The sequence below is a fragment of the Triticum dicoccoides genome, chromosome 2A (genome assembly GCF_002162155.2).
Source record: "Triticum dicoccoides isolate Atlit2015 ecotype Zavitan chromosome 2A, WEW_v2.0, whole genome shotgun sequence".
Classification (NCBI taxonomy): domain Eukaryota; kingdom Viridiplantae; phylum Streptophyta; class Magnoliopsida; order Poales; family Poaceae; genus Triticum; species Triticum dicoccoides.
This window is the reverse complement of record NC_041382.1, coordinates 200487646-200512191: the sequence shown is the minus strand read 5'-3', so window position 1 is coordinate 200512191 and position 24546 is coordinate 200487646.

The window sequence follows — 24546 nt, the reverse complement described above, 5'->3', positions numbered from 1 at the left end:
ATCAAATGAGCTCTGAATGCGACAAAACTTGACAGGCAGTCTATCTACAATATAATAAGATTGCACGCCAACTTTCAACCCATTCCAAGCACATTTTCCGGTCACTTATAAAATAATATTTCGGACGTGCCGCGGGCGCGTGTGAGTGTGCCTGGGCTCAGAACGGACTACGGAGAGAACTGGGGGAAACCGGACGGATGCAAGTTTTGAAAACATGATGATGCAATGCACATGATGACATGGCAAGATGCAACACGCAAGCGAATGACAAGGCAACAACAGCGAATAACTGGAAGACACCTCGCGCATCGGTCTCGGGGCATCACAGTCCATGACGACATAAGCCAAACCTTCTGAAATTTTTACCAAGGCATGGTGAGGTCATACCATGGCACCATGCGAGGTGTCATGTTTTTTAAGAATTTATTTCATTTTTTCTATAGTTGAAAACCCAACAAACACACATTTGTGGTTGACTATTGCCACCCATTTCATCGAAATATCTGTCCATTCCTTGTAAAAGGCATGAGAATTTACTAAATGGCACGAGCATGGTTTCCTAGGCCGTTCTTGTGGACCCTTTCATGCATCAATTGTTTGAACTTGAATTATGTGCATTAATGCCTAGGAAATACACATAATCCCCTAAATATGGCAAATGAACCTAGAAAAGTGCCAAATTTGAACACGGTGATTTGCAGGTTGTATGCTCATCATAGAAAAAAAACTCGTGGACAAAGGATAAAGAAAATTTGGACCCCCCTTCAATATTGGTGATTTCCCCCTCGAAACCATTAAACTTCCTTGGATGATGGTTAGTTTTATGAAAGGCGCTGTCGGTGTCAAAACCGACGGATCTCGGGTAGGGGGTCCCGAACTGTGCGTCTAAGGCAGATGGTAACACGAGGCAGGGAACACGATGTTTTACCCAGGTTCGGGCCCTCTTGATGGAGGTAAAACCCTACGTCATGCTTGATTTATTCTTGATGATATGAGTATTACAAGAGTTGATCTACCACGAGATCAGAGAGGCTAAACCCTAGAAGCTTGCCTATGGTATGATTGTATGTTGTCCTACGGACTAAAACCCTCCGGTTTATATAGACACCGGAGAGGGATAGGGTTACACAAGGTCGGTTACAAAGGAGGAGATATGCATATCCGTATTGCCTAGCTTGCCTTCCACGCCAAGTAGAGTCCCATCCGGACACGAGACGAAGTCTTCAATCTTGTATCTTCATAGTCTAACAGTCCGGCCAAAGGATATAGTCCGGCTGTCCGGAGACCCCCTAATCCAGGACTCCCTCGGTAGCCCCTGAACCAGGCTTCAATGACGATGAGTCCGGCACGCAGTATTGTCTTCGGCATTGCAAGGCAGGTTCCTCCTCCGAATACACCACAAAAGAATTTGAATACAAGGATAGTGTCCGGCCCTGCAAAATAAGCTCCACATACCACCGTAGGGAGAATAATATTTCCACAAATCTAATCTGCTGACTTGTTTTGGCAACATGACATTAAGCCATCGCCCGGTGATTATTTGAACCATTTTTCTTTAACCAGCCCTGCCCATAACACGAGGCGGTTTCTTGACACGTCTTGTCAAAGTAGAGATAGTGTTCCCCTAATTACGGGATTCTCATCAATACGGTCGTGGGTAATCCAACCGTGCCTAGGACTCCTAGATTTTAGGCAAGTCCCAAACGGCCACTAGGAGGACGCTTGATATTCACCCTCTTTATAAAGGGACAAGGCTTTTACTTTTTTCCCTCTCGTGCTCAATCGAATCCTTCCCCCGCCTCGAGTTCTAACACCCAAAGCCCAGGTCAGGTGCTTCGGACCTTCAATCATGTCCGGATCTAGCCTTCAAGGCCGGTAGATGCCCTCCTCCGTTACGGAAGAGGATATCAAGAAGTTGAGGGAGGCCAGATACCTGACCGCCGAGGTTTCGCATCGGCTGCCTGCCCAAGGGCAGGTCGTCCCTACTCCTGAACCCAACGAGAACGTTGTGTTCGTCTCCCACTTGCTCCGAGGTCTAGGCCTCACTCTAGATCCCTTCGTTAGGGGTTTGATGTTCTATTACGGGCTAGATTTCCACTATCTAGCCCCGGACTCCTTTCTCCACATCTCGGCATTTATTGTCGTATGTGAGGCCTTCCTCCGCATTACCCCTCACTTCGGCCTGTGGCTCAAGACTTTTGACATGAAGCCAAAGATGGTCGAGGGGCAGCATGTAGCGTGCGGAGGCGCATTAATAAGCAAGATCGCTGGAGCTCCATGGCCAAAGGGTTCCTTTCCAAAGGTGTCTGGATTATGGCAACGGGGGTGGTTTTACATCACAGCTCCCAGAAGTGCCAAGTGGGTGGTTGCCCCTGTTTTCCGCTCGGGCCCTCCACCACAACTGATGTCATGGATCAGCAGAGGGCTGATCTGGGGTCTAGCCAAGGACGTGCCTATATTGCAGAGTCATATTCAAGATCTCTTTGAAGGAGATTTCAGTCTGGTTACGATGGTGCAAGTCATGCTGGTTCGTCGAGTCCAGCCTTGCAAACGCCGGCCCCTCCGCATGTCGGAGTTCAACCCAGAAGGACCACGCACTATTCAGAATTTCCTCGGCCTGACGCACGAGGAGATGTATAAATCATTCTTCGGACCCCAAATAGAGTGTCCGGATACAACCAAGGACGTGGGCCTGAGCAGCAAATGCACCACCGACCAAGTAAGTAATCCTCTAGCCGAACACACCATCTTTCATTTATCATGACGTCATTCTGAGAAATCGCTCTTTGACCAGGACTGGCTAACAAAGGCGAAGATGATTCGGTGTTCGGCCCCCCTTCCTGAGGGTTTGGACAATCTGGTACTAGAAAAGATGCTCGAGTTAGCACCTTGCCCGGAGCCCTCAAAGGAAGATAAAGGGGGGAATAATGAGGGCGAAAGCGGGCCTCCACCGCTACCTATTCCAACCGAGGGAACAAGCGCCTCCGTGAGGGAGGATAACCAAGGGGAGGAATCTGACATTCTCTCACCTCGGGGAAGGAAGAGGACTACCTTTGAAGATCCGGAAACCAAGGTTTCCAAACGGGAGAAGAAATCTCCACCAGAGGGTCCTGCCTTGGAGGGTGCTCTTGCCGCACAAAGTCCGCGCGGAGATCATCCCTCTAACAAGCTATAAGTAATCAAAAAGTACGTTAATAGTGAAGATATACTACCTTACCTCTGAGGAAAATAACCGAAGCATTTATCTTGCAGTTCGATCTTAGCCCTTCTCGGCAGAGCTCGTCTTCGGGGGATCTTCTTCCGGAGATGATGGAGAGCGAAACGCCTCCCCCGGACTCCCCCGCTCAAGAAGCGAGCGACCTTGAAGTGTCGTCACGGAGGGCCTCGCAGGATCAGGTGAGGACAGAAGATAATCCTATGGTCGCCCGAAGTCCCTAGTATCCGGCTCTTGAAGAGAGCAACCAAAAGAATCTGGCACCGTCTGGTATGCGGTCGGAAGCACTGAGGGATCTGCTAGAGCGAGCAACTATCTCAGAAGAACACCGTTCATTGATGGGTACGGTGATTGAAAGGATTTCGTCCATCGAAAGCGGGTTGCATGAAGCCTTTATGAGTCTACTGACGGGTTTTGAGGTACGTGAAATGATATACATTTGTGATAGTACCGCACATTTTTAGGTGTGCCCTGTGTAGATAGTATCCCCTGAGACTCTGGTTGTCGTCGAGGACGGCGGCAAACAGAGGATCATAGTCCCAGGTGATAACCATACCGCTTTATGTGCAGGTGGTGGAAGCTCCGGTGGCTAGCCGGACTAATGAGTTTGCCAAACTAAAGCGGCAACTGGATGCGGCAGATGCCGACATCGAGCTTGTTAACAAGCGGATTGACGAGGCACAGGGTAAGTGATGTTTTCTGGTGAATGTCACATAGGAAGAGCAGCGTGATGCCAGTATCTTTAATATGTTGTGACTGCAGATGGAGCTGCCACCATGGAGACCCTTCGGGCGGAACTTGCCCGAGCCAAAGAACAAGCAAGGAGTAGTAATGTGGCTGCTTTGAAGGCGGCCAAAGAGTTGAGAGCCGAAAAGTCCGCGCATTGCGAGAGCAAAGAGAAAATGGCCAAGATGGCTGTAAAGTTAAAAGACACTGCCGACCGTTGCCAGTTCCTCGAAAAAGAAAACCGGGCCAGGGGGACGGACCTTGAGAAGGCCACAATGGCGACCAAGGACACCCGCTCTGCCATGAGAGCGAAGAAGGAGGAACTGCGTGAAGCCGGTGATATTATGGCTGGGAAGCCCTTTTTGCTGCGGAGGAAGTTTGGAGATCCGCGGTATGCCCCTCTGGATCGGCTGTGGAGTTCGGCAGACGCATATCTGGATTTGACGGCGAGTGCTATCGATGCGACCGAATACTTCCGAGATCAAACAGATCGTGAAGTGGACAAGCTATTCTGGTCGTAGTTTAACGTTCCAGAGCGTCCGCTTCCATTAACTGATCATCTTGCCGAATGGGTCGAATTCAATAGATTGTCCGAACTCGCCATGAGGTCCGTCGTAGATCATCTGTGGCTGGAAAAGCCAAAGCCGAACAGCTATTTCGGCTTAGTGCAGCAGTTCCTTGGTGCGGTGCCGCGCATCAATGCGATGAAGAGGTCGGTGTGCATAGAAGGCTCGTGGATGGCCCTTGCCCGTGTCAAAGCATACCAGGCGGAGATGGATGCTACCATTGTTGCGGCGCAGGGTTCGGCCATAGGCCGAGTGGCTGCCGAGCACTATTTTTAAGAAGTTCTTGAGGGTGCTCGTTTGATAGAGGCCCAGTGCTCGAAGAATATTATGTTTGAGTGACATGTATTCCCATTGTAAAAACAATGTTTTTATTAAATTTATCAAGGTTGTATTTATACTTTTGCCCGAAAGTAATATGATGCCTCCTGTGCGGCCGTTTATGTATACATGTGTATAACCTGAAAGATTGCAGTCGTCGGCTTCAGCCCCCACGCATATAATGCGGGGGTGTTCGCAGAAGACGCGTATTCACACTTAATCCAATGTCTTGGTCCTAATAAGGAGGTGATGGCGCAGCGAACTAGGCAACCGGACTATAATGCTTTAACACTTTCACTTAGCCATAGGAGTTTGACAGTGGGGCTACTATATAGCCCCTCGTGGCTCCGCACTCATCCGAATTCAGGGTGCATACATGCCTGGCCGGGAAACGGCCCTTCGTTAAGGTGGAGGAATTCTAACATTCTGATAGGTCATCGAGTGGTTGACCAGTCTCACGCTATATCATGACAGTCAGTTTTCGGCTTTCTCTACTGAGGTGCTCGTCCGGATGAACCAGGGCACAATCGCAGTAGTTCTCCTGGTATCGCCTTAGCCGATAGAGCGGAACGTAAGGCAGCAAAACACAGGAGCCAGGCAAACCCAACATTTGACCAAAGACATGATTCAGAGCTGATGCATATAAGGCCAAACTCGCGACGCCGAACACTACTAAGGTATTCCGTCTTTATGGTGTAAACCGGGCCTAAACAGTGCCCTTTGTAAGAAGCCCCTAGTGTCCAGGTATGCGCATTGTTCTAATGTGGCCACATGCCAAGACGTCAGCATCCTTCTCAATGGTACTAAGAATCCGAGGGATGTGTATCAACAAGAGACAGTAAAAAGGTTGACGCAGGGTCTTAATCTAAAAAGAATCCTTAGAACGGGTCCCTGCTGCACGTCTGCGCCTGTGTCTCCGTTGTGCCGTATCCTGGACGGGTGTAGCACGATGGTCATCTATAAAAGAGAGGAACTTAGGTGAAAAGTTGTCATGCAAAAAGGTAGGTTTAAAGAAACTATGTTCAATTCAAGATGAGTAAAAGTTGCCACTTGTCTGCGCGCGTTGAGCCCCTTGTATTTGTAATAGGGATGTGGCCATCAAACCTGTATGAATTACATATAGATGCACCGGACTCGTCTAACCGTGTTCGTGGTCTTGATGACCTATTGAATGCTTTAGTTGGTGAGGCCGTTTTAGTGTGCGGCTGCCAAGGCAGCCGCACTCTCTTCGCGCGCAGGGATCGCTCAATATTTCCATTTACTGTAATGATGCCACGTGGACCGGGCATCTTAAGTGTGAGGGAAGAGTAATGCGGTATTGCATTAAAGCGAGTGAAAGCTTCGCGTCCAAGTAGTGCTTGATAGCCACTTTGGAACGGAGCAATGTGGAAGGTTAAATTTTCGCTACGGAAGTTAACCGGGAAGCCAAATATAACCTCTAGTAGCAGGGAGCCCGTGCAATGAGCCCCTGGGCCTGGCGTTACTCCTTTAAAGTTAGTATTGCTATGGCAAATTTTCGTTGGCTCTATCCCCATTTTGCGGACTGTGTCCTGATATATCAGGTTTAGACTGCTGCCACCGTCCATCGGGACTCGTGTGAAGAGGTATCCGCCAATTATTGGGTCTAATACCAAGGCAGCTCATCCTGCACGCTGGATACTTGCTGAGTAGTCCCGATGGTCGAAAGTGATCGGTTGAGATGACCAGTGGCAGGACTCCACGGTGATAGGCCCTTGGGCATATTTCTCTGGGAGTGCCGCTTTGTTTCTCCCCTTGATCACGTGTAACACGTTTACTGTTTTGACTTCTGGTGGAAATTTCTTTTGTTCCCTAGTGTCTTGCTTGAGAGGCTCATCCTCGTCTTCGCTTGGTGTATCCTCCCCCTTGTGTACAACGTTGAGCTTGCTGGACTGCTTGAAGACCCAACATTCTCTGTGGGTATGATTAGCGGGTTTACCAGGGGTGCTATGGATCTGACATATTTGGTCCAGAATTTTGTTTAGGTTGTACAGTTCGTCTCTGCTGCCTTTAGAGGGCGGGTTTTGCTGACCTGGCCGAGAGCTTCTGAATCCGGCGTTTACCGCCGTGCTCTTCGGGTTGTCTTCTTTATTCCGGCGCTTATTATTTTTGCTGCATCGTGATTTCCCGTTTCCATCTCTAACTTCGGATGTACTTGGGTCGCTGGTGCTGCATCGGGCTAGCCAGTTGTCCTCGCCTGCGCAAAAGCAGGTCATGAGGCTTGTTAATGCTGCCATTGTTCTCGGCTTTTCTTGGCCGAGGTGTCTGGCAAGCCATTTGTCTCGGACACTGTGTTTAAAAGCTGCCAAGGCTTCGGTGTCCGGACAGTCGACTATTTGGTTCTTTTTAGTAAGAAACCTGTTCCAAAGCTTTCGGGCTGACTCTCCGGGTTGTTGAGTTATATGACTTAAATTGTCCGCATCTGGAGGTCGGACATAAGTCCCTTGAAAATTTGCTCGAAAAGCGTCTTCGAGCTCTTCCCAGCTTCCAATGGAGCTTTCGGGGAGGCTTTTAAGCCAGTGCCGAGCTGGCCCTTTGAGTTTGAGGGGTAAATACTTAATGGCGTGGAGATCATCTCCTCGAGCCATATGGATATGGAGGATATAGTCCTCAATCCAGACCTCAGGGTTTGTTGTTCCGTCGTATGCCTCTATGTTTACGGGTTTGAATCCCTCTGGAAATTCATGGTCCAGCACCTCGTCGGTGAAACATAGGGGGTGTGTGGCACCCCTGTATCTGGGTGTACCGCGTTCTTCGGATGTTTGTTGTGTTGCATCGTATGCAGGAGCGCGCTTGCGTGGTCCATAGATGGATCTGGTTGCGCCGTCCTTTTGATGCGAGCCCACGCGTGGATCGCGTATTGGCTTATGTGCGGCATTATTTGCCGCTCTATGTTGGCCGTGAGGTCGTCTATCCGGCCAGATGGCCGTTTTAATTTTTGGTTGCGGGGGATCTAAGGCCTCCTCATAGAATTCAGGTAGCAACTTCCGCTTCGGGTAGCTCTTGGTGGGGCGATTACCGCCGTACTTCACTGCTGTGTTGAGTACTTTACTCCATCTGATTCTGAGTGTGTCTTGCACAGCCTTGAGCCTTTGCTTCTGCTTTTTTAGACTCCTCGCGGTGGCAACAAGCCTTTGATGGGCATTCTGTTGCTCCGGCTGTCTGTCCGGTGTGATGTCGTCCGGACTATTATCTTTAACAGAGTCGGGTTGTTTGGTTTGATTCTCCGTGTTGTCGTGGTCCGGCGATGGTTCACCCTGCTCTAATGCTGGGTCTATATGATCGCTGTTTCTGCCGAGGCGGGATTTGGAGCGGTGCTTACGCTGCCGCTTTGACTGCTTCTCGAGGGGACAACCCTTTGATGCGTCCTTCCGTTCCTCGTCATCATTTTCTTTTGGTGTGTCCACCATGTATACGTCATGTGATGAAGTGGGCGTCCAATGCCCTGTGAGAAGTGGTTCCTGTTCGTCTCCTGCATCGTTGTCCATACCGTCGATGTCTTCGGAGTCGAAGTCGAGCATGTCGGTTAAGTCATCGACAGTGGCTACTAAGTGGGTGGTGGGTGGGCGGTGAATTTCTTCGTCATCCGCATCCCAATCCTGCCGGACATAGTTCGGCCAGGACTCTCCTGACAAGGAAAGAGACTTTAATGAATTCAATATGTCCCCGAAGGGCAAGTGCTGAAAGATATCCACGGAGGTGAACTCCATGACTGGCGCCCAGTCGGATTTGATAGGCACGGGTGCAGGCGGTTCGGAGTCTGTGGCCGGGGAAGGATCCGGCAGTATGGCAACACGGCTCTCGTGAAGGGTAAGGTCGATATTCGGCTTGATCGCCGCTGAGGATACGGCCTCCGTGACGGGGTCTATCCACCCGTCCATGGATGCCGCGACTGGCTCCGAATTGAGGCTTGGAGCGGCTGCCGGTGCGATCTCCTGAATACGGTTCGAAGGTAGAGCTAAATCGTACTCATCGTGACCGCGTGGCGCACAAGACAGGGGCTCGAATCCGTCGAAGATCAAGTCTCCGCGGATGTCGGCCGTGTAATTTAAGATTCCAAACCTAACCTGATGGCCAGGGTCGTAGCTTTCGATCTGCTCCAGATGGCCAAGTGAGTTGGCCCGCAGTGCGAAGCCGCCGAACACAAAGATCTATCCGGGGAGAAAGGTCTCACCCTGGACTGCATCACTATCAATGATAGAAGGAGCCATCAAGCCTAACGGCGACGACACAGAGGAACTCTCAATGAAAGCACCAATGTCAGTGTCAAAACCGGTGGATCTCGGGTAGGGGGTCCCGAACTGTGCGTCTAAGGCAGATGGTAATAGGAGGCAGGGAACACGATGTTTTACCCAGGTTCGGGCCCTCTTGATGGAGGTAAAACCCTACGTCTTGCTTGATTTATTCTTGATGATATGAGTATTACAAGAGTTGATCTACCATGAGATCAGAGAGGCTAAACCCTAGAAGCTAGCCTATGGTATGATTGTATGTTGTCCTACGGACTAAAACCCTCCGGTTTATATAGACACCGGAGAGGGCTAGGGTTACACAAGGTCGGTTACAAAGGAGGAGATATACATATCCGTATTGCCTAGCTTGCCTTCCGCGCCAAGTAGAGTCCCATCCGGACACGAGACGAAGTCTTCAATCTTGTATCTTCATAGTCTAACAGTCCGGCCAAAGGATATAGTCCGGCTGTCCGGAGACCCCCTAATCCAGGACTCCCTCAGGCGCGCATCACGACATAAGGAAAGCATTCTCCAATTTTTACCAGGGCATGTTGAGGCCATACCATGGCACCACACCAGGCGTCATGTTTTCCAACCATGTGTTTCATTTTTTGTATAGCATGAGCATGGTTTTCCAGACCGTTCTTGTGCACCTTTTCATGCACCGATTGTTCGAATTTGAATTATGTGCATAATTAAAGCCTAGAAAATGCACACAAACCCCTAAATATGGTAAATGAGTTCAGAAAAATGTCAAATTTGAACACGTTTCATTTGAGGCGGTATGTTGATCGTTGGAAAAAAATTGAATGACAAACTAGGACAGAAATTTGGATTCCCCCTCAATCTTGGTGATTTCCCTCTCGAAAGCATTGAACTTCCTCGGTGATGGTTCGATTTATGAAGGGCGTGCATGACGACATAAATCAAACCTTCTCAGCCTTTAACCAGGGCACAGTGAGGCCATATCATGGCACCATGCCAGCCATCATGTTTTTCAAGCACATATTTCATTGTTCTATAGTTGATAACCCAGTAAATGACACGTTTGTGGTTGACTATTGCCACGCATTCCATTGAAATCTCTGTCCATTCCTTGTAAAAGGCTTGAGAAATTACTAAATACCACGAGTATGGTTTTTTCAGACCATTCTTGTACACCCTTTCATGCACCAATTGTTTGAATTTGAATTACGTGCATTAATGCCTACAAAATGCACATAATCCCCTAAATATTGTAAATGAACCCGGAAAAGTGTCAAATTTGAACACGGTGATTAGCAGGGTTTATGTTCATCGTAGAAAAAAAATCATGGATGAAGGACAAAGGAAATTTGGATTCCCATTCAATCTCGGTGATTTACTATCGCACACGATTAATCTCCGTCGCCTCTGTGAACCGTGTGTGTTCACTCACACATGCAAATGGAAAAGAAAACCCTCGCGCACTTCGTCCCCACTCACTCGTCGCGGACTCCTCCGCAACTCTGCATCCTAAGCTCGACGGCTGTTGGCGGCGGGCGTAGGTCGCGCTCCAAACGGCACCGGATTTCTGCGGGATTGGGCCAGGAATTTTTCTCATGGAGAAGGTAATCAACTTAATTAGCGAAATATTCACTCATCTCTTATCGCAGTCCATCCGTCGCTGTTAATCAACCGGCAGAAATCGCCGTGGAATCATTTTTGTTCTAGATGATTCATGGGTGTTCATTCATGTGTGCACAGTGCAAGCACAAATCGGGCAACTGTGGTCGTGGCTAGTCGGAAACGAAGTTCTATCTCACCATTCCGGATGACTTCAGGGAGCGCTCGGTATGTTCAATCTCAACCTACCACGGTCGGCATGGCCTAAATTTGTGAACATATACTGTCTATTGCTACATTGTCTATATATTTGCATCAAATCTTTGTTACATTATCTATTTTTTATTCTATATTTTTGTACTTTTCTTGCATCTATATATGGATATGTTCTATCAGTTACTCCCATATTTGCATCTTGCTTGGTTATTTCAATATATCTAATTTACGATCTACGATCTTAATTTTCATTTCAAGCAGTACATCTCTTGCTTTGCAAGAACAGGAGTAGAAGGAAATCTTGGGCTTTACTTTGCTGATGACTCCCAGGATGTCATATTGACAACGCAATATGGATTTACAATGACGGTTAGCGTAAAACTTGATAAATATGGTCACTCCTATTTTAATGTGTACCTTTGAAGAAAAATGTCTAAGTGTTATGAACTGAAAGCTGACAATAAAATTCTAGTGCGTGCACCACAGCCTGGTCTAATTAACATGGATGTTTACTTCCCCAACGTCATCAGTCGATCAAAGTCTGATCGAGGTTAGTGTCCTTTCAACTTTCTCCATGCTGTCATATTACTATTTAAGCAACCAATTGATCACTATTTAAGCAACCAATTGTGATATCATATTCTGACTCCGTTCCTAGGCAGTAACAAATTATGTTTACCAATTTATGCGCACTATATATTCTTCTGCCATGTTCTGAATAAATAATACCTTTCCACCTTTTAAGCAAGATATGTTGGATGCATAGTGAACGATCTGTATGTTACTAAGCGTACCAAATTTCACTGGAAGGACTTGAAGCATGTCATAAACTTTGTTGATAATCTGACGGAGATAGCACAACGTATGAACGCTGGATTTTGGATGGGATTAATTAGACCTATGGTGCACACACTGAACAAGACCAATTGTGTGCACAAAGCACTGGTAAAAAGTCTTATTTTAATGTTGATGCTCATAAACTATATATATCTTCAAAGATATGTTACAATTGTTTTTTATTCTACATGTCAACAGAAATTGCCCCCATAGGCGTTCCTGGATCGATTTCCCGGCGTGGTCGAATTACACTTGTGCCTGCTAATAACGCCAAAGTGATTGCAAGGTACTGCATTTCCCGCAAAAATGGAACCATTCAAATTAACAAGTTCTCGCTTCTCGTGGCAATGCATCCATATTGGAAAATTGGAGACACTGTTCTACTCCTGCTCTACCAAGGCACAGGAGGGCTCTTCCTTTTCATTGACGAGATGTCGAGTCGCCGTGATCAAGTTGCTTCTAGTGGATAGTTGTGGTTGTTGGCCCTCAGCCTCTTAAAATGTGCTAGTTGTTACTATATATGTTAAGTGTGTAGATATGGACCATATGGTTGTTGGCCCTTAGCCTCTTAAAATGTGATAGTTGCTACTGTGTTAAGTATGTAGATATGAACCATATGGTTGTCAAAATCGTGTTACGAAGATCCTCATTTTGTCGAATAGTGTAACCACTATATATATGTTACTCAAATGTTGTTACCCAAGTTCATAAATTTTCATGGAAAGTATTAATATCGTACACAGTTCATTGAGTTTAAGCATGTGCCTGATGTCCAGAAGGCATTTGTATATTAACTGTACATATTGCAAATTCACACACATGTTCACATAAGGAAACGTATGTGTAACATACTAATCATCGCACACGAGTACTCGCAGACGCATCGTGTGCGATACTCCTAGCCACCGCAAGCAACTAGTTTACATTTTTCATAGTTTTTTGTACACATATAATCACACACGAAGTAACTGTATTGACTGTCTGTGCTGTAATTTCTCATCGCAAACAGTTCACCCGAGTTGGCTGTTTGCCACGTATGACACACATCTTGTTTACACGACTCGTTTGTGTTCTTTTGGCTCATCGCAAACAGTTCATCCATGTGAAATGTATGTCGCATATCACACACATCTTGTTAGGTTGAACCGTTTATGTTGTGTTCCCTAATCGAAAACAGTTCGTCCGAATTAACCGTATGTCGTATATTGCACACACATTGATATGGCTGTCTGTTTCTATTGTTCTACCTCATCACAAACAGTTTGAATGAATTAACCGTGTGTCCTGCATCGCACACACATTGTTATGGTTGCCTGTTTCTGTTGTTCTGCCTCATCGTAGATAGATTGAATGGATTGACCGTATGCCCTGCATTGCACATGCAACTAAAATCTTAATCGTGTTTGATGCAGCCATCATCGCAAATGTTTTGCACCTTTTTGACGGTTTTTTACACCATCGTTTGTGATTATTGCATTGCACACAGTTTCGGCAAACGGTCTCTGATCGTAGTGTCGCGTTAGTAGCCTCCTGCAGTCCACATCATTGCTACTACCATCTTTCAACTTGTTTTTCTCTAGGAACATATCAAAAATAAACGGGGAGCTATAACGCGAGCTATTGATCTACAACATAATTTGCAAATATTATCAGGACTAAGTTCATGATAAATTAAAGTTCAATTAATCATATTACTTAAGAACTCTCACTTAGATAGACATCCCTCTAGTCATCTAAATGATCACGTGATCCATATCAACTAAACCATGTGCGATCATCACATGAGATGGATTAGTCTTCAATGGTAAACATCTCTATGTTGATCATATCTACTATATGATTCACGTTCAACCTTTCGGTCTCCAGTGTTCTGAGGCCATATCTGCATATGCTTAATAGAACTTTAAGTGGGAGTTCTTAAGTAATATGATTAATTGAACTTTAATTTATCATGAACTTAGTCCTGATAGTATTTGCATAACTTTGTTATTGATCAATAAGCTCGCGATGTAGCTCCTCGTTTATTTTTAATATGTTCCTAGAGAAAAATAAGTTGAAAGATGTTAGTAGTAATGATGCGGACTAGCTCCATGATCTGAGGATTATCCTCAATGCTGCACAGAAGTATTATGTCCTTGATGCACCACTAGGTGACAGAACTGTTGCAGGAGCAGATGCAGACGTTATGAACGTTTGACAAGCTCGGTATGATGACTACTTGATAGTTTAGTGCACCATGCTTTACGGCTTAGAACCAGGACTTCAAAAACATTTTGAACGCCACAGAACATATAAGATGTTCCAAGAGTTGAAACTAGTATTTCATACTCACACCCGTGTCGAGAGGTATGAGACCTCTGACAATACTTTTCCTACAAGATGGAGGAGAATAGCTCAACCAACGAGCATGTGCTCAGATTGTCTGAGTACTACAATTGCTTGAATCAAGTGAGAGTTAATCTTCCAGATAAAATAGTGATTGACAGAGTTCTCTAGTCACTATCACCAAGTAACTAGAACTTCATGATAAACTATAATATGCAAGGGATGACAAAAGTAATTCCCAAGCTCTTCGCGATGCTGAAATCAGCAAAGGTAGAAATCAAGAAAAACATCAAGTGTTGATGGTTGACAAAACCACTAGTTTCAATAAAAAGGCAAGGGAAAGAAAGGGAACTTCAAGAAGAATGGCAAGCAAGTTGCCACTCCCATGAAGAAGCCCAAAGCTAGACCTAAGCCTGAAACTGAGTGCTTCTACTGCAAAGGGAACGGTCACTGGAAGCGGAACTACCCCAAATACTTGGCGGATAAGAAGGATGGCAAAGTGAACAAAAGTATATTTGATATACATGTTATTGATGTGTACTTTACTAGTGTTCATAGTAACCCCATGGTATTTGATACCGTTTCAGTTACTAAGATTAGTAACTCAAAACGGGAGTTGCAAAATGAACAAAGACTAGTTAAGGGCAAGGTGACGATGTGTGTTGGAAATGATTCCAAGGTTGATAAGATCACCATCGCGCACTCCTTTTACCTTCGAGGTTAGTGTTGAACCTAAAATAAATGTTATTTGGTGTTTGCGTTGAGCATTAATATGATTGGATCATGTTTATTGCAATATGGTTATTCATTTAAGTCAAAGAATAATTGTTATTCTATTTACATGAATAAAACCTTCGATGGTCATACACTCAATATAAATGGTTTATTGGATCTCGATCGTAGTGATACACATATTCATAATATTGAAGCCAAAAGATGCAAAGTTAATAATGATAGTGCAACTTATTTGTAGCACTACCGTTAGGTCATATTGGTGTAAAGCGCATGAAGAAACTCCATGCTGATGGGCTTTTGGAATCACTTGATTATGAATCACTTGATGCTTGCGAACCATGCCTCATGGTCAAGATGACTAAGACTCCGTTCTCCAGAACAATGGAGCGAGCAACTGACTTATTGGAAATAATACATACTGATGTATGCGGTCCGATGAGTGTTGAGGCTCGCAGCGGGTATCATTATTTTCTGACCTTCACAGATGATTTGAGCAGATATGGGTATATCTACTTGATGAAACATAAGTCTGAAACATTTGAAAAGTTCAAAGAATTTCAGAGTGAAGTGGAAAATCATCGTAAACAGAAAACAAAGTTTCTATGATCTGATCGTGGAGACGAATATTTGGGTTACAAGTTTGGTCTTCAACTAAAACAATGTGGAATAGTTTCACAAATTCATGCCACCTGGAACACCAGAGGATAATGGTGTGTCCGAACGTCATAACTGTACTTTATTGGATATAGTGCAATCTATGATGTCTCTTACCGATTTACCACTATCGCTTTGGGGTTATGCATTAGAGACAGCTACATTCACGTTAAATAGGGCACCGTCTAATCCGTTGAGACGACACCATATGAACTATGGTTTGGCTAGAAACCTAAGCTGTCATTTCTTAAAGTTTGGGGTTGTGATGCTTTTAGCCTGATAAGCTCAAACCCAAATCGGAAAAGTGCGTCTTCGTAGGATACCCAAAAGAAACTGTTGGGTACACCTTCTATCACAGATCCGAAAGGTAAGATCTTTGTTGCTAAGAGTGGATCCTTTCTAGAGAAGAAGTTTCTCTCGAAAGAAGTGAGTGGGAGGAATGTAGAACTTGATGAGGTAATTGTACATTCTCCCGAATTAGAAAGTAGTTCATCACAGAAATCAGTTCTAGTGATATTCTGTGCTAATTAGTGAGGAAGCTAATGATGATGGTCATGAAACTTCAGATCAAGTTACTACCGAACCTCGTAGGACAACTAGAGTATGGTCCGCACCAGAGTGGTACGGTAATCCTTTCTTGGAGTCATGTTACTAGACCATGATGAACCTACGAACTACGAGGAAGCGATGATGAGCCCAGATTCCATGAAATGGCTTAAGGCCATGAAATCTGAGATGGGGTCCACGTATAAAGAACAAAGTATGGACTTTGATTGACTTGCCAATGATTGGTGAGCCATTGAGAATAAATGGATCTTCAAGAGGAAGACGGGCGCTCATAGTAGTGTTACTATCTACAAAGCTCAAATTGTTGCAAACGGATGTCAAAACTGCATTCCTTAATGGATTTCTTAAATAAGAGTTGTATATGATACAACAAGAAAGTTTTGTCAATCCTAAGGGTGCTAACAAAGTGTGCAAGCTCCAGCGATCCATCTATGGACTGGTGCAAGCATCTCGGAGTTGGAATATGCGCTTTGATGAGTTAATCAAAGCATATAGTTTTATACCGACTTTTGGAGAAGCCTGCATTTACAAGAAAGTGAGTGGGAGCTCTGTAGCATTTCTGATATTATATGTGGATGACATATTGTTGATCGGAAATGATGCTGAATTTCTGGATTGCATAAAAGGATACTTGAATAAGAATTTTTCAAAGAAAGACCTCGGTGAAGCTGCTTACACATTGAGCATCAAGATCTATAGAGATAGATCAAGACGCTTGATAAAAAATTTCAATGAGTACATACCTTGACAAGATTTTGAAGTAGTTCAAAATGGAACAGTCAAAGGAGTTCTTGTCTGTGTTGCAAGGTGTGAAGTTGAGTAAAGACTCAAAACCGGACCACAGCAGAAAATAGAAAGAGAACAAAAAGTCATTCCCTATGCCTCAGTCATAGGTTCTATAAAGTATGCTATACTATGTACCAGTCCTATTGTATACCTTACCATGATTCTGGCAAGGGAGTACAATAGTGATCTAGGAGTAGATCACTGGACAGCGGTCAAAATTATCCTTAGAGGACTAAGGAAATATTTCTCGGTTATGGGGGTGATAAAAGAGTTCATCGTAAAGAGTTACGTCGATGCAAGCTTTTTACATTGATCTAGATGACTCTAAGTCTCGATCTGGATACATATTGAAAGTGGGAGCAATTAGCTAGAGTAGCTCCGTATAGAGCATTGTAGACATAGAAAAATTGCAAAATACATACGGCTTTGCATGTGGCAGACCCGTTGACTAAATTTCTCTCACAAGCAAAACATGATCACTCTTTGGGTGTTAATAACATAGCGATGTGAACTAGATTATTGACTCTAGTAAACCCTTTGGGTATTAGTCACATGGAGATGTGAACTAAACACATAAAGATGTGAACTATTGGTATTAAATCACATGATGATGTGAACTAGATTATTGACTCTAGTGCAAGTGGGAGACTGAAGGAAATATGCCCTAGAGGCAATAATAAAGTTGTTATTTATATTTCCTTATATCATGATAAACTTTTATTATTCATGCTAGAATTGTATTAACCGGAAACTTAGTACATGTGTGAATACATAGACAAACAAAGTGTCACTAGTATGCCTCTACCTGGCTAGCTCGTTGAATCAAAGATGGTTAAGTTTCCTAGCCATAGACATGAGTTGTCATTTGATTAATGGGATCACATCATTAGAGAATGATGTGATTGGCTTGACCCATTCCATTAGCTTAGCATTTGATCGTTTAGTATATTGCTATTGCTTTCTTCATGACTTATACATGTTCCTATGACTATGAGATTATGCAACTCCCGAGTACCGGAGGAACACTTTGTGTGCTACCAAACATCACAACGTAACTGGGTGATTATAAAGGTGCTCTACAGGTGTCTCCGATGGTACTTGTTGAGTTGGCATAGATCGAGATTAGGATTTGTCACTCCGATTGTCGGAGAGGTATCTCTGGGCCCTCTCAGTAATGCACGTCACTATAAGCCTTGCAAGCAATGTGACTAATGAGTTAGTTGCGGGATGATGCATTACAGAACGAGTAAAGAGACTTTCCGGTAATGAGATTGAACTAGGTATTGAGATACCGACGATCGAATCTCGGGCAAGTAACATACCGATGAGAAAGGGAACAACGTATGTTGTTATGCGATTTAACCGATAAAGATCCTTGTAAAATATGTAGGAACCAATATGAGCATCCAGGTTCCGCTATTGGTTACTGAGCGGAGATGAGTCTCGGTCATGTCTACATAGTTCTCGAACTCGTAGGGTCCGCATGCTTAACATTTTGTGACGATTTGTATTATGAGTTATGTGATTTGATGACCAAAGTTTATTCGAAGTCCCGGATGCGACCGGGGACATGATGAGGAGTCTCAAAATGGTCGAGACGTAAAGATTGATATATTGTAAGGCTATATTCGGACATCAGAAAGGTTCCGAGTGATTCGGGTATTTTTCAGAGTACCGGAGAGTTACGGGAATTCACCGGGAGAAGTATTGGGCCTTATTGGGCCATACAGGAATAGAGGAGGCAGGCCAAAGGGAAGGAGGCGCCCCCCCATGGGTCCGAATTGGACTAGGGGAAAGGGGGGGCGCCCCTGAGGGAGTCCTGGACTAAGGGGTTCTCGAGCGTCCGGCCTGTTAGCCATGGGCCGGACTGATGGGCTGTGAAGATGCGAAGACCGAAGACTGTACCCATGTCCGGATGGGACTCTCCTTGGCGTGGAAGGCAATCTTGGCGACCGGATATGTAGATTCCCTTGTAACCGACCTTGTGTAACCCTAGATCCTTCCGGTGTCTATATAAACCTGAGGACTTAGTCAGAGAGAGATTCATTATCATAGCCATACAAGCTAGACCTCTAGGGTTTAGCCATTATGATCTCGAGGTAGATCAACTCTTGTAATACTCCTATTCATCAATATCAATCAAGCAAGACGTAGGGTATTACCTCCATAGAGAGGGCCCGAACCTGGGTAAACATCGTGTCCCTTGTCTCCTGTTACCATCGACCTTAGACGCACAGTTCGGGACCCCCTACCCGAGATCCGCCGGTTTTGACACCGACATTGGTGCTTTCATTGAGAGTTCCACTGTGTTGTCGCTAAAAGGTTTGATGGCCCCTTCAATCGTCAATCATGATGATGTCCAAGGAGAAACTTTCCTCCCTGGACAAATCGTTGTGTTCGGTGGCTTCGCATTGCGGGCCAATTCGCTTGGCCATCTGGAGCAGATCGAAAGCTACGCCCATGGCCATCAGGTCAGATTTGGGAGCTTGAACTACGTTGCGGACATCCGTGGAGACTTGATCTTCACCGGATTCGAGACCACGGCTGCCACCCCGGGTCACCCCAATGATCATGACCTAAATCTGTCATTAGACCGCATCCAGGAGATCGCTCCTATAATCGTTTTGGCCTTAGAGCCAGAGTAGACTGCGCCATCCGAGGACGGGAGGATCAAACCCACCATGGAGGCCACAGATTCCATGGCGTTGGAGCCGCCCATAGACTTAACTTCTCACGACGTCTTTGTCACTTGAACTCCAGACTCGTCTCCGGCAGTTCCAAACCACGTGAGCCCGCGGACGCCGAACTTGATCGTTTATCGATCTTCAAGTTCAGCGCCATAAACATCTTCCAGCACTCGCCTTTGGGCGATGTGCTAAACTCGTTAAAGAACTTGTCCTTGGCAGAGGACTCACAGCCGAACTATATTCGGTTCGAACTAGGGGCTGACGGTGGAGAATTTTGCTTCCCACCCGCCACCCACTTCATCGCCACGGTCGAGGATTTGACCGACACACTTGATTATGACTCCGAGGACATCGACGGTATGGATGACAATGCCGGAGAAGAAGAGGCCCAGAACCCACCGTTCATCGGACACTGGACGTCCACTTCCTCGTATGATGTATACATGGTGGATGCACCAAAGGAGAACAGCGGCAATGACAAGGAAGATCCAACTAAGGATAAACCTTCTGAAATACAATCCAAGCGTCCGCGTCAGCAGCGCCGCTCTAAGTCACGCTGCAGTAAAGACAGCAACACCGGCACAGGAGAAGATAATACTCCAGATGGTGCCGAAGACAACAAAGACCCCGTTGAAATAGCTAATGAACAAGATGAACGGGAAGATGGGCAGGCTAGCCCTGGCAAGCAGGCCACGCACGAATACTCAGAGGACAGAGGTTATTTTTCACTCTCCAAGGATGAGGTGAGCCTCGGCACCGATGATTTCATCGTGCCTGAGGAACCTCTGGAGCAGGAGCGCTTCAAGCGCTAGCTAATCGCCATGGCAAGGAGCCTGAAAAAGAAGCAGCAACAACTTCAAGCTGACCAAGTTCTGCTCAATGATAAATGGACGGATGTCCTAGCAGCCTAAGAGTACGGCCTCAAGTGCCCAACCAAAAGCTACCCAAAGCGCAAATTGCTACCTCAGTTTGATGAGGAGGCGTCGAACTGCATACCTCCATCGTACAATGCGGCTGACCGACCACCACATGGTCGAGACAAAACGGCAACTCACGCCAAACACCAGCCAGCCCCGCCTCAGCGCGCAGGTAGAGGCAAATTAGCCCACGGTCATACATACGACCTCCGGCAAAACCTGAACAATAAAGCAAGACATACTAGATCAATCTACGGATCGCGAGGACGCGCCTCGACACACGACGATGGCCACCTATTCGGACGTGACGAACTTAGTCATGCGCGGGATGAAAACCACAGCCGGACTCCATCAGAGCTACGTCGCGATATGGCCTGATATAGAGGCGCCGCACACCCTCATTGCTTCACCGATGAGGTCCTGGATCATGAATTCCCAAAAGGGTTCAAACCCATGAATATAGAATCATTCGATGGAACCACAGACCTCACGGTGTGGATCGAAGACTTCATTCTCCACATTCATATGGCCCGCGGCGATGACCTCCACGCCGTCAAATACCTCCCTTTAAAACTCAAGGGGTCAGCTCGGCACTGGCTCAACAGTCTGCCTGCAAATTCTATTGGCAGCTGGGAGGACTTGGAAGAGGCCTTCCTTGATAACTTCCAAGGTACATATGTTCGACCTCCGGACGCTGATGACTTAAGTCATATAGTTCAATAGCCCGGAGAGTCCGCCAGGAAATTCTAGACTATGTTCTTAACTAAAAAGAACCAAATCGTCGATTGTCCGGATGTCGAAGCCCTAGCAGCCTTCAAACACAGCATCCGCGATGAATGGCTCGCTCGCCACCTTGGCCAAGAAAAGCCAAAATCCATTGCAGCCCTCACGGCACACATGACCCACTTTTGTGCGGGCGAGGACAGTTGGTTGGCCCGTAGCAAAAGCAATGCAAGCGACGCCGGCACCCCTGAAGCTAAAACTAGCAAAGACAAGTCTCGACACAACATATACAAGCGTCGAAACAATAGTGATAAAACCGAGGATGCGGCAGTCAATGCCGGATTCAGGGGCTCTAAGTCCGGTCAGCGGAAGAAGCCATTCCGAAAGAACAATTCAGGCCCATCCAGCTTGGACCGCATACTTGATCGTCCATGCCAGATTCATGGCACCCCAAACAAACCACCCAATCATATAAATAGAGATTGCTGGGTTTTTAAACAGGCCGGCAAATTACACGCTGAAAACAGGGAAAAGGGATCGCAAAGTGAGGACGATGATGAAGAGCCCCAGCAACCGAACACAGGGGGGCAGAAGAAGTTTCCTCCTCAGGTCAAAACGGTGAACATGATATACGCTACCCACATACCCAAGAGGGAGCGCAAGCGTGCGCTCAGGGATGTCTACGCGATAGAGCCAGTCGCCCCAAAATTCAATCCATGGTCGTCATGCCCAGTCACTTTTGATCGCCAGGATCATCCGACCAGTATCTGTCACGGTGGCTCATCCGCACTAGTCCTAGACCCAATAATTGATGAGTTCCACCTGACTTGCATCCTTATGGACGGAGGTAGCAGCCTCAATCTGCTCTATCAGGATACAACGCGAAAAATGGGCATTAACCCATCTCGGATCAAGCCCAACAGGACCACCTTCAAAGGAGTCATACCAGGTGTAGAGGCCCGCTGTACGGGCTCAATCACACTAGAGGTTGTCTTCAAATCTCCGGAAAACTTCCGAAGCGAGGAGTTAATCTTCGATATCGTCCCCTTTCACAGCGGCTATCATGCACTGCTCGGACGAACCGCGTTCGCTCGATTCAACGCGGTACCACACTATGCTTATCTCAAGCTCAAGATGCCCGGTCCACGCGGCGTCATAACAGTCAACGGAAATACGGAACGCTCCCTCCGTACAGAAGAGCACACATATGCCTTAGCAGCAGAACTACAGAGCGGCCTTCTCAAGCAGAACCTTAATTCGGTTGCTGAGCCCACGGACACCATTAAGAGGGTCCAGACTACTCTACAGCAGGAGAGCTCGGCCCGTCAGGAGCTCGATTAGCAACCCGGCCTCCGGCGCAGTTCCGATCAAGTGGTGGCATTCGTGCCGCGCGTACATAACTACGCACTCAAAATCCCATGGGCATCGACGGAGGCATAGCTAGCTTGTGGTCCGTAGTACGGCTCAACCGACATCAGATACACACATACTTTCACTTTTACTTGTTTCCTTTTCAGGTCTCAATCCCACAGGCACCATCTGATGGCCTGGTCATCGGTCCTCTTGAAGGATAAACACACCAAGACGGCGAGAAACATAGACATATGGGGGACTTTTTAGGTGATTCCATTAACGATAACTTTACCTGTTTTTCAGGACCCACATGCAGCTCTCCCTTGGTTTCGGCATGTCAAATAGCTTGTTGCTTATCGCACTACCTGTATCAATGCGCTTTGACGTACTAATTAAATTACAATGAGAACAGTTTGTGGCTGGAGCTCTAGGACTCCAGCTTTTTACCTTCGTACCTTTTCTGTTTTCTTTTTTTTCAGCTCCCCTGTGGATAATACTATCAGGTAGCACCTGTACACTTTGGTATGCTCGATGCTTGCCAGGGGCTTCATAGCACCCCACATTACGGCAACAATAGTCTGAACACTTTTTATAAGTATAGTTCGGCACCCCGAATTTAGCATTATATGCATTGGCTCCGAATCGTGTCTTTGGTCAATAGTTGGGTTGCCCGGATCCTGTGCTTGCTACCTTACGTTCCGCTATATTGGTAAGGTAGTAAAGGGAGAACTACTACGATTGTGCCTTGGTTTATCCAAGGGAGCACCTCAGTAGAGAAAGCCGAAAACTGACTGCCATGATGCGGCGAGAGCCGGTCAGCTGTTCGGAGGTTGCAAATCGTTGGAGATTTCTTTCGCATTACGTGAAGGATTGGTACTTCCTGATCAGACGCTTATAGCACTCTAGTTCAGATACTAGGGGTTGCGCCCATGTTTTTATTGTCGCACTCCTATGGCTAAGTGAGGGCATTACAGCCGCATAGTCTAGTTGCCTGGTTCGTTGCGCTAAACAACTCCTTCAAGGACCATCTAATTGGATCAAGATTGTTTAGATTCCATCCCGAACACCCCCATACTACCTACATGGGGGCAGAAGCCGATGACTGTTAACCCTCAGATTCCATACAACACGGCCGCACAGGAAGTAAAAATTTAAAAACATAACAAGCATTATATTGCATAAACACTTTGTTTTTATCATACAAGGCAAAGGGAGATCACATACATTCATTCAAAGATAGTGTCTTTCACACAGTGATCCACAACAATGCGGGATCCCTCCAGGACACCATCAAAATACAACTCAGGTCGGTGGTGCTCCTTGCCCTCAGGTGGCCCCTCGGTCATTAGCTTCTTGGCATCCATCTTCGCCCAGTGCGTTTTGACGCGGGCAAAGGCCATCCGTGCACCTTCAATATAGACTGGTCGCTTTATAACCTCAAGCCGGGGGCAGGCATCAACAAGCCGCTTCACAAGTCCGAAGTAGCTGCTAGGTATCGGCGCAGCAGGCTATAGTTGGACTATCAGCTCCTTCATGGCTAGCTCGGCCGCCTTGTGCAGCTCGACCAGCTGTTTCAGCTGGTCGCTGAAGGACGCCGGATGTTCGGGCACAAGATATTGAGACCAGAAAAGCTTCATTGTAGAACTCCCTTCCTCGGCTTGATAGAACTTGGCAGCGTCTGATATGCTGCGCGGCAAATCCATAGATGCCCATGGAGAGCTCCAAATTTGGGTAAGTAAAATGAACGCTTCCTTCACAGACTTGCTTTGCATAATGAAAGCCTTACCTGCCACGATCTTCTGGGGCGCCTGGATTTCCTGAAGGGCGCTCTGGGCTTCGGCTCGAGCCTCTTGCGTGCTCTGGTGGGCCTTCGCAAGTTCGGACGCTTGCGTCTTGGAATCACTCTCCAAGGACTCGTACTTCTTGACAGCGTCCTGGAGCTCTTGCTGAACCTCGCCGACCCAAGCCTTGTGCTTCTCGCGCATCGCGCGTTCCTTGGCCACTTCGTCCTCGGCCTTATCTAACGCCTTCTTGAGGGCCGCCACCTCGGTCGTGGCCCCTAACAAAGTTCATGGCACTTTAGTCAGC